This window comes from Propithecus coquereli, unplaced genomic scaffold (assembly GCF_000956105.1).
Source record: "Propithecus coquereli isolate 6110/MARCELLA unplaced genomic scaffold, Pcoq_1.0 Scaffold209, whole genome shotgun sequence".
Lineage (NCBI taxonomy): Eukaryota > Metazoa > Chordata > Mammalia > Primates > Indriidae > Propithecus > Propithecus coquereli.
The window spans coordinates 255,512-267,233 of NW_012145967.1; the positions used below are offsets into that span (position 1 = coordinate 255,512).

The 11,722-nt window shown below is 46.0% G+C and overlaps 1 protein-coding gene across 1 annotated transcript in view; it reads left to right on the forward strand.

Annotated features, from left to right (window-relative positions):
• The first annotated feature begins 908 nt into the window (after positions 1-908).
• TMEM45B (transmembrane protein 45B) overlaps positions 909-11,722 on the forward strand; it is a 53,037-nt gene continuing 42,223 nt past the window's right edge. The window contains exon 1 of the mRNA XM_012644311.1: positions 909-938. The gene's annotated coding sequence lies outside the window, so the exon portion shown is untranslated. The remainder of the gene's footprint in view (positions 939-11,722) is intronic.

Consider the following 11,722-nt stretch of genomic DNA (forward strand, 5'->3'; position numbering starts at 1 on the left):
ATTGGATCAAAAGAAGTTGCCCTTGGGATCCTGTGCCCTTCTGCACTCACTGCTAGTGTATATCCGTTTTATATCCAAATATTTAATACAAACACCTCTTCCATGAAGCCTTCCCTGGTTGCCAGTGCCCTCAACAGGAATAAGCTGGAAGGCATCTTAGAGATCTAGGCCCCTGGTTCTCAACCCAGTCCTCCTCAGGTCACCTGAGAAGCTTTTAATAGGTGCAGCTTCCAGGACCAGATCCTTATCAGTAGGTCTGAGTAGAGCCTTTGGCTCTTGTATGTTCCTAACGTCCACAGGGACGACGGGCAACCCACAGGTGCAGAACCATTCCAGGAGGCCAACCAAAGAAGGTCTGGCGGTCCTCAGCAGGAAGCCAGCTTCTCCGGGACAGGGACTTGTCTGCTTCGCAGCTCTGTCCCAGCCCGTAGAACTGTGACTACCTGTCAGATCTGCTGTCAGAAAAGCACATGGCAGATCTGCCGAAAGAATGAATGCAGGAATGAACATGTGACACCCAGGGGTCAGCCACCAAGCTTACACTAGAGAAACCGGATTCTGATGCACCACTGGGGACTTCCCTTTCCGGGGGTCCACCGTGGCTACTTCCGTGTGCTGGCGGGGGTTGCCTGGCTGGGTACACAGTCCTGGGAGCCACGGCCTCTGCTCGGACTGCGACTGTGGGACGGAGGTCACGGCCAAGCTCACACCTGCGGGAGTGCCGGGGGGCGGGCCCCCGGCCTCTCCGGGGAGGTCGGGGCGTGCAGGGAAGGGCGGGCCTGGCGACCCGGAGGCCTGGCGCGCCGGCGGGGCCGGGCCGGGCTGCCCCGGGTGGAGCGGGCCGGGCGGGGCGGGGCGGGCCAGGAGCTGCCACCTGCTCCCAGCGGCGCACTTGCGCGGGGCGCGGGCAGCGGACGGCTCCGAGGCGCTGGGCACAGGTCAGACGTCCGCACGGACGGGGGCTCGGACCGGAGCGGGGCTCGCAGGGAGAGGGGCCCTCGCCTAGGAGGGGCGCCCCGATGGAGAAGAGGGCTGCGCCGGGCAGGGGGCTCGGACGGGGAGGAGAGCTCGGACAGGGACCCAGGCTCGGCTAGTGGGCGGGGGCGGGCGGGGGCCCTGGGGTCGCGGGAGCTGACCCGGAAGCCCCCTCGGGGCCTTGGCCGGGCGCGCCCTGCGCCCCTCTGTCCGGTCGCCAGCGGCCCGGGAGTGCATATTGCCCGGTGGCCCCGGCGAGCCGGTCGACTGCGTTGCGGGGGAGGGGAGGCGGGACGTCCCCCGGCCTGCGCGTGCGGCGGGGTCCGAGGACAGCCCGCCCCGTGCCGGCTCGCATCTGGCCGGGCGTCCAGGGTGTCCCCAGTCTGCTCCCGAGCTGCGCGCTTGCGTCCCGCCCGCCCTCGTCAGCTCCCGGCCACCGATGCGTGACCCAGACACTAGCCTGCGACCTAACGAGACGAGGCGATCGACCAAGTCCCTTGAGCCGTGTTTCCGCGTCCACTCGCGGCACAGTGGGCAGAAGCGGACTTCGGGAGCGGCGGTGGGAGCGCTTGAGTGGCGGCCGTGCCTGGGCGCAGAGCAACGGGCTCCGGAGCTCTGGCCTAGCTCTCAATGGAAGACAGATTCGTGTTCAGCCGGGGAAACCTAGCGCTTTATGAGACAGAAATCGTCTTAAAATGCGAGGGCAGGCACCCCTCCTGCAAGTCGCAGGAGCGGCCGTTTCCTTCCCACTCTCTCGACCGGTTCCGCGGAGCCGGCCTCGGCCGCGCCCTCCTGCCTGCGGCGGCGCCGTGCGGCCCGCGGTGGCGCTGTCTGCCAAACGGGCGCCGCGTTTTAATGGGAACTATGGCTATTGTTCATTAAAAATGTACCGTTTTCAACCAGCTATGCAACATGGTCAATATAACGTGAGTGTCGTGCCGTGGGGAGCCTCCGGGTGAGAATCAGAACGCACTGGGAGATGGGGCCCAGCGCGCTTCCCACTTGGTTCTTCAGGTGGCTTAAGGAAGCTTCTGGAAAAAGATGTGGAGTTGATATAAAGGCTTTATTGAATATGGCCCCTTGATTTTACAAGGGGGAGTGCCTGAGATAGGTGGAGAGTAGGGTAGTATCTCTGGTTACCCGTTATTTGTCCTCCCATTACAGGAGCCGAGCAATTTCCTTCTTTTTAAAGAGCTTTGACTTCCTCCCACTTCTTGCATGGAAGATGGAGACGGCACTGCCACCCACTCATCCTCATCCCACACATTTTTCCTCACATTCTGTGGGTTGCCGCCAACCCTTCCAGCAGATGTGGCTGTAGTGGCTGACCTCAAGCTATTGAATGTCACCTTTGGCACCAGTTATTGACCTGGGATCTCCCCCAGTATGTCCTTGGTTATGGCTCTGGCTTAATCTTAGCAAACAGCACTTTGAGATAGGATTTGGCAAGGGCTGGAGGGGAAAAGGGGTTCAGAGAAAAAAAAAAAAAGACCTGTTTCTTATCGCCTCATTACCTTCACGATAACATCAGCTGCCATGCTTAACTGTTCAAAGTACAGATGTTACCTACGTTGGGTAAAATCAAAGCATTATCTCTTTTCCTCAAACACACCTGCTTATTGCAGATGGGTGAGGGCAGTTTTATCATACGTGGAGCCACTCCCAAAGCCAAAGTCCCACTATTGCAAAACTCTTTATTACAGGAGAATTGAAGTCACTAGTGTGTCATCAACTAATAGTACCTATGTAGACACATTTCATATTTGTTTCTATAAACAGGCATAAGACAAACACTAGATTGTCACAATACCAGACCATACCGAGTGTGAGCAATTAGAGGTCACAGGTGAATGCTGTAATCCCCAACTTCATCTGAACTCTCCCCCAAAATTTCACTGAGCCTAGAGACAAACAAAAAGAGATGATTTGAATTTTAGCTGTTGTTGTTTCTCTTCGCTGTCCTCTTGTATAAAGATTACACGGCCACAAAGTACACTGCTGGAGGGAGGATAGTCAAAAGATCTATCAGCCTCCTGTAGGTGACGCAGAATTAAACCAAAGATAGGAAGGCACACCCCGCGTTCCCCTTTAGATAGACTTAGATATTACAAGCCAGTATCAGATTAGTCTTTTCATAATAATCTGGTAGTCTTTTCATAATAACGGGCTTTACAGAGCACAAGGTGATTTGTCTACACGGCACTGTGAGGTAAGGGTAGAATCCGTATTTCATGAATGAAGAAATAGAAATGTTTCCAGAGGCACTGTGTATCTGGCCCAGGATGACCCAGCTATTCAATGGCAGAGCCAGGACTCAAACCAGAATTTCTTCCAGAATGCCACAGCACCCTCGAGGGTTTTCTTTGCAGGTGGCTACAGCACGGCATTTTGAGAGGGTAGTTTAGCAGAGGTGCCTTCATTTCACTTCCAGTAGCTTTCTGCCTCACTCCTCTCGAGGCTGTTGTTTTCTTTTTAAATTTTCTATTTTGGTCAACATAAATCAATAGATAGTCTTAGAAGTCATCAATTCTAGAAGGTTTTTACTGAGTTTATCCTGAGTTGCCTCCCTAGAGGCAACTACTTTCAATGCTTTTGGCTGTTTTCCTGATATTTACCATCATATTCCTAATAAGATGCCAATACTGGCCACTTCTTTTTCTTTTTTCTGGTTCTGCATAACATCCATTGACATCCTGCCTAGGAGGATGAGGGTTTAGCTCGTTTACACCCCATCACTCCATCTCACGTTTACTTCCCTTTCTTGTAAGCTCTCAATATAGTTACATCCCAATTTTTTGATATTCAGTGTTTAGTGTTTACATCATTATGACTACGTAAATATTATTCTCAACCCGGGAATGTGATATACCATGATCTTCTCACTTCCTTTCTTAGCCAACTCCCCCCTCCCCACTGGAGTTAGTAATTGCTACATTTTCTTCAGTTGCTTGGTTGAGTACTCATCGCCAATTCTTTCTCAAACTTGGACAGAATGATAAAGTTCCTCTCAATACAGTTAAACATCAAGCAACTAATCAGTTTGATTTTTTCTCACGGAAACATCCCACTTAGTCCTCCATTCTCTGGGACTGGTTATTCTCTGGGCCTTTTGTTAGCCTGGGACTTGCCCTCACTGCTACCTGGGAATTATACTGGATTCCTGTTTCTTGAATCCTGTATCTTTCCATTCCTTGGCTTTACTCTTTGGTTTCACTAGAGCATAGCTTGCTGAGAAAGGGCGAGTGGAGGCAGAGGCAGATTTATTCTGGAGCCGAATGAGCTCAGGGGGCCCTGAGTGCTGTGAGTTGCTTTGAGTTGTCCAGTGGGTAGGAAAAGTCGGGTTGCCATCAAGGGGCATTTGGAGTGGCCTGGTGCAGTGCCTCAGGCCTGTAATCCCAGCACTTTGGGAGGCTGACTTAGAAGGACACTTGTGGCCAGGAGCTGGAGACCAGCCTGAGCAACAGAGCAAGACCTCATCTCTACCAAAAAAAAAAAAAGGAAAAAAAGAAAAAGAAAAAAAAATAAGTATTTGGGGTAAATTTTCTAAAGCTATCTCAAAAGGAAGAGCCCTGAGCCTCCACGCCCCCAGTTTGCTGTGATTTCCTTTCTCATTCTAAATACATATGCACTTTCATACACAATTTTGTACAGTATTTGTAATTATATGTCTTTTTCTCTTTTCTTTTTTTTTGAGACAGAGTCTCACTCTGTTGCCCGGGCTAGAGTGCCGTGGCGTCAGCCTAGCTCACAGCAACCTCAAACTCCTGGGCTCAAGCGATCCTCCTGCCTCAGCCTCCCAAGTAGCTGGGACTACAGGCATGCGCCACCATGCCCGGCTAATTTTTTCTATATATATTTTTAGTTGTCCAGCTAATTTCTTTCTATTTTTAGTAGAGACAGGGTCTCGCTCTTGCTCAGGCTGGTTTCGAACTCCTGACCTCAAGCCATCCTCCCGTCTTGGCTTCCCAGAGTGCTAGGATTACAGGCGTGAGCCACCATGCCCAGCCTATGTCTTTTCTTAAAGAGGGATCCCAAAATTATATAAGATTCAGGCCCCACAAGACATGGTTGCTTTTTAAGATCATGCACATTTACGATGTCACTTTTCTTCCTTCACACTTGATTGATGGTTTGGCTGGGTATAGGACATTAATCGGAAATCATTTCCTCTCTCAATTTTGAAAGCTTCGCTCTATTTTCTTCAACTTTCTTATGGTGCTGTTGAGAAGTTGATGCCATTCCAATTCCTGATCCCTTGTATTTTGTTTTAATCTCTGAAAGTTTGTATGGTTTTCTTTTCTTTGTTCCTCGTATTTTGATATTTCATGATGTTGTTATTTGGTGTTGGGTTTGTTTAGGGGGGGGTTGTTTTGGGTTGTTTTTTATTATTATTATTATCGTCCTAGTACTTTAGAGACCTTTTCAGTCTAAAAAATCATACTCTTCATTTCTGGCTGGTTTTCTTCTGTTGTATAATTTTCTCTGTGTTCTCTGTTCTTTCTTTCTGAAACTTACATTACTTAAATATCAGATCTCTTGGATCTGTCCTCTAATTTTATCTTTTCTCTTCTACTCTTAAAAATATCTCATGTTTTACTTCTAATAAATATCTCAACCCTACTATTAAATTTTTACTTTCCTATCATCATATTTTTAATTCCTAAGAGCTTTTATTGGTGGAGGGGTGTCTTCTAAATTTTTTAAATAGCATCCGGTTCTTATTTCATGGATGCAGTTTCTTCTCTTATTCATCAGAGAATACTAACTTATTTGTATTTTTTCTAAAACTTTTCTTCAGCTACCTACAACGTCTGCGTTTATTTTCAAAGTAACATTTTTTGTTGTTTTTGGTTTTGCCTCTCACGTTGGAAGCTTTATTCAGATGCTCATGTTTCAGAATGCCGTGCGCAGTCTGTGAGTGCGGCTGCGACGCTGGCGGCTTCACTGCGGGTGACGACGCAGAGCAGGCTCTTCTGATGGCTTGTCCTTCTCTGACTCTAGCAGCTTTCCGGTATTCATAATCAGTTTCTCTGTAGAAAGACCCCATCTCTGGCAGTTTATTCCTGTTTGAGAAAAGGCCATCAATAATTTAGACGTATTTATGGTGTAACTTGCTTAATAGCAGAGCTTCATTGTCACGAGGTGGGGAAGTAGTCTAGGATTCAGAATCAGAATTTTGCTCTTGGACTCTGCCCCAACTTTGAGGTTGCTGGTGTCCTTCTGTACATCTTCATGCCTACTGAAAAATAAAAATAAAAACTCTGAGATTTTATTACAAGTGATAATCAAAACTTGGGGCACTCGTCACTTGTGAAGGGACAAGATAGTATGTGTTAACAGGAACGGTTCCTGGTTTAGCTTTCTAAGATCTCTTAATTGGAAAGCCTGGACATTAGACCCTGGATTTTCTTCGGTTGGTTTTTCCTTCTTAGGCACCTTCAGAGAAGACCGCAAACTCCTTGAAGGCTGGGGCATAGTCGGGATATCTGTCCTCCATCACCTAGGAAAATGCCTCATGCATAACAGGCACTTGATAAATGTCGGTTAAATTAAATTGGTCCCATTATCTATTTTAAACCAGCCCTTTCTACCTGTCCACTTGCTATTTCCTCTGTCCCTTTTACATCTTTTTGTGTCACTAGTTCTTGGATGGTACTACCTCATTCTCATATTTGATGGTATGCAATGGATATGAGAAAATAGATTTGGAAGATCTCAGTCTACTAGGATCCTAAATAGAATTTCCAGGAATGAAAACTCCCCATATCACCTTACTAAATATCCAATTATTTCTTGGGCTATCACCAACAGTCTTGTATGTAGTCCCATCTTTAGCCAAGTTCTATTTGGATTCTGTTCTTTCCTCATGTTCCGCACCTTGACTGAAGCACCCTTCACTTCCTCCACTCTTCCTGATCTAGCCTCCACTTTGATCCAAAGCTTCTCTTTGATCTGTTCTAATGGCCATTTTTCTGCCTCCTCCCTCCTACCTTTCTGGCATATTTTATACGAAGCACAGTGTTGCCCTAATTTCAGAATATCCTGCCAATCAACAGATACCTCTGCAAACCTAATTTGGACAAGATGAAAAGTCTCTCTCTTCTGTTCCTGACATTATTCCTGCTTTTGTTTTATTGGGGCTGTTTATTTTTATATGGGAGGCTCTAGAGCAAGAACTAAACTGCAGTGTAAAACAGCGATCCACAGATCGGTGTTTCTCAGTCATTACCTCTAGTGGAACCTGCACTCCCAAAGACATGGAGGGTTGGCTGTGAACAGCCTGGTATAAGCTGAAGTCTCTCCTCATATTAAAATTTTTATGGTACCCCAAAATATGTCTATATCTTTTTTTTTAACATGAAAATCATTTTCCCCAAAATCTTTAGGCGAAGTTGATACCCCAGGATTATGCACCATATTTGTCCAGTGATTTCAGATATCCAGTAGGGGGACAGGGCTCACCCGTACACCAGTCTATGAGGCATAGTACTAGAGAGCTAAGGACTCATCTGGCTCCAAGAATTATCTGAAGAAAGCAATGGTACCAGCAACCTTACAAATGCCTAGATACAGGAGATAGTTTTCTTCTCCTCATTCAAGATTAAGGCTAAATTGCATCAGTTCAGTTCAGTTTAAGAACTATCATTATCAAGCTTGTGCTAGGTCATAAGAAGTTTACAATGGAGAAGATAAGGTCTCTGCTCTTGAGGATTCTGTAGTCTAATGAGCAAGATATATGTAATTATATAATTTTAATATGACATGGGGAGTGATAAAAATCAAGGTGTGTGAGGCACTTCAGTAACACAGAGGTGGGGTACTAAACCCAGCCTGGGGGTTCACAGAAGGCTTTCTAGAAGAGGTAAGGCCCGAGTACTGAAAACTGAGTAAAGGTGAACAAGGTGAAGAGAGAGGAAAAGGATGTGCCAGGTAGAGGGAGTGACATGAGCAAGGGGCCACTGTCAGCTTTGTGTGGGGAGAAACAGGAGGTGGGGCTGGAGAGGAGCAAGTCCTGGACGTGTGCAGTGCAACAGAGTGGACCACCTCCCTAGTGTGGGGTTAGCTGATGGGATGCTGCACATTCCTTAGGAGTACAGTCAGATTACTTCGAAGGTGGATGACTCTGGCTACAGGGGGGAAGAAGGACTCACGGACAGCAGGACTGGGGCATTGCAGTGGTCCAGGTCGATCGATGAGCACCTAAATGAGATCATTGTGGCAGGAATAGGTGGGAACAAGAAATACCAGAATATGCGGAGGAGCAAAATAAGCAGAATTTTGAGTGTTTGGGGGAATTCGGACACTGCTAGCAATGATGAGGGAAGAAGAGAGTCCTGGATGAGCAGGGATTCTGGCTTTCTGAGTGAGCAGATGTTAAGCCATTACCTGAGTTTAGGATGTGGGAAAAGAAGCTGATTTAGAGAGGAAAGAAGATGGTGAATTCAGTTTTGAACATGTTGGCTTTGAGGGGTCTAAGAAACATCTATATGTCTGTGTGTGTGTCTGTCTAACCAGCAGGTTGTTGGATTTATGGGTCTGAAACTTAGAGACAAGGTCAATGCCAGAAATAGAGTTATGAGAGTCATCATTGTGCAAGTGGTGATTAATCCTTGGGTGTGTGTGAGTTCTTGTAAGGGGAGGACGTGACAAGAAGGCCTGCTGGGTGAAGTAAAAGGCCCAGCATCTACCCTGTTCAGTAATGTAAGTGCTGAACAAGTTCACTGTCAGGAAGGAATCTGTAGTCCTGGGTACTTTTTCTAAGACTTGGAGAAGGCAGAGAGCCCAAGCCTTAGAGGTGTGTTCCTTAGAGGCCCGGCATCTTGGAAATTTGTCTCCATGACTTTGGAAAGACCTTTCAATTATTATCACCCTTGAGTCTCCAGAAAGAGAATTCTAAACTAAATGTATTCTTTGGCTTGGCTGAGTTGAGGATGATGTTCATTGCTGAAAAATACGTAAGTTTTTTCTTGTTGCTTGAAGAATAACCAAAGTCCAGAGATGCCTTTAAAGACATCTTTAAAGTCCAGAGATGCCTCTTTCACTCTGATGTGCGCTAAGATGGCAACTGGGAACTACTTGTTTGTAGGCAGTGCCTGCCACCTTAGTTCTGTTCTCCCCTCACCAGGACTGAACTTGTTCCAACTTCTACATTTCATTTTTGTGATGTATTGAGGAGCAAAGACATAAAGGGATTTTAGAATTGGGAAGAGCCATGGAGATTCATTTCCAAACTACCATTTAACAAAAAAATTATGACCCTGAGAGGTTACCTTGCTCAAGGTCCCAGGGTAAGCTCATAGCACAACTCAGGCTAGGACCCAGGTCTTCTGACTCAGAGGCCAGTGTTCTTTCTAGATATTGAGAAAGAATGGAATTTAGCCCAGATTTATTCTTCAGTGTTTAATAAGACCACCTAATTTTCATGACAGTTTGAAGAAACTCCCATATCAAATGCCACCCACTCTGTGAAGCCTTCTCAGATTATCCAGTGAGTTACTCACTTTCTATTCTATGTGCCCAAGGATTGCTATTAGTATATCTCATGACATTCACTCTTTCACGAGTACAATCATGTCTCTTAACAACAAAGATGTATTCTGAGAAATGCATGGTTAGATAGCTGGGTACAGTGGCACGTGCCTATAGTCCCAGATACTCAGGAGGCTGAGGCAGGAGGATCGCTTGAGCTCAGAAGGAGTTTGAGACCAGCCTGGGCAACATAGTGAGACCCTGTCTCTAAGAAAAAAAGAAAGCAAAAAGAAATGTGTCGTTAGGCAATTTCAGGAACATTATAGAGTATAAACAAACCTAGATGGCATAGCCTACTACACACCTAGGCTATATGGTATAACCAATTGTTCCTAGACTGCAGACCTGTACTGCATATTACTGTACTGAACATTGCTGACAATTGTAATACAATGTTAAGTGTTTATCTAAATTATGTAAACCTATCTAAACATAGGAAAGGTATAATAAAAATACAGTATTATAATCTTATGGGACCACTCTTGTATATGTGATCTGTCATTGGCTAAAATATGGTGCGTGAGTGTATACAACTCTCTACTAGAGTATAAATTCTTTGCAGGTAGAGATCATGTATTATTCATTTTATTATTTCCTTATACCCAGCAGAAACTTGTATTTGATTGGCTCACATGAAAAAAATAGAAAGAGAGAGAGAGAGAGAGAGAGAGAGCGAGCAGGACTGAGATCATCTTCTGCTTAGGAACCAAATTGGACTGAGAGGTAACTGAGCTCTGTTTCATGGTGATTTTGTTCTGTATCATGGTGAAATCAGGCTGCAACAAGGCTCAGGCTCTTATTCTGGTCTTACTCCTTCTGACCTTGTTGTTCCAAAGAACCACCTATAGAAGAAATAACAATGACTGCAGTAGCTGTCAAACTGTAAGGGCTGATGGACTCCAGACCTACTCAGGCCTCTCAGGCTACTGTAGAACAGGGACGCGCCTTCGCTGAAGCTCAGGACTGTGGCCAGTCACATCAGCCTGTGGGCAACTGAGGATTTCAGTCGTGCACCTGTGCTTCCCCTGCATTCTGTTGCTAAGCAGCTCGTAGAAGAGGAAAAGTTATTAGCCATGCTATTTGCAACGTTACAAAAAACTGAGTCAGGCAGGGTTGGCTGTATTCCGAGGTCAACTCAGATCAGAAGCCATCTGAGTGTTCCTGCTGGCAAAGACAGATTCGGAAGGTGTAAAAACCATGTTCTACAGTAAAATAATATGCCATAGCCTCCTTCCCTACCGACCAAACATACACATTCATTCCCATTACAAAGCTTTGCTCAGCCATTGCCCTCTCCAGGGTTAGGTGGTGTTAAACAGTCGTTTTTCCCCCTCAAGGTCAGCTACTCAAAAGCAAAGGACAGCAGCCTTAGTTCAACAAGTATACGTCTAACAGAAAAGCCCAGGTTCCTCCCCCATTCACTGTGGGGATAGGTATAAGAGCACCAGCCTAGACTAGACAGGAACCCAACACTTACTAAACATTTATTCTGGCCAGCTGTTAGACATTTTCAGTTAATCCTCACAAGACTCCTCCAAGGTAGGTATTAATGTCCCTGTTTTAGAAGAAGCACTGAGATTCAGAGAGGCTAGAGAACTTGTCCAGAACTTACTGGTGTAAGTGGCAAAACTAGAATTGAATTTAGGTCTGACACTCCGTCGTTCATGTTCTTTCTATTAATGACTATATTTCCACTTAAAGGAGAGTTTATGGACCCAGTTTCCTTTAGGAAAATCTGGGAAATAAAATGCTCTGGAACTATAATAATATAATAGTAGATTTAAGTCTTTCCTAAGTCAGCCTTCCTCACGCCCAGGTGTGAGTTGGTTTATATCCTTTCCCAGAGACTCTTAGGCACATAGGACCACAATGTCTGTCTGATTTTACTTTTAGCTAAACTCTTTTGGTCAATCCCAATCCAACACAATTTCAAGGTTTCATGCATTCCACTCAAGGAAGAGAATGATACCTGGTCTTTCTTGATAAAGGAGGTGGGAATGGTAGGGTAAAGAGAGAAAGTAACATTCTCTAGCTCAACTCCTGCCATACAGATGACTGGCTGCAACTCCCTCGTAGCCTTTGTGTGTGCTATTTGCTTTGCCTGGAACTCCACCCATACTACTGACTAATGCCCATGTGTTTTTCCAGGAAGCTTTTGTGACACAACCTCCATAATCTTTCTCCTATTTCCTCCAAGCTGAATAGTAATCGTCCCTTT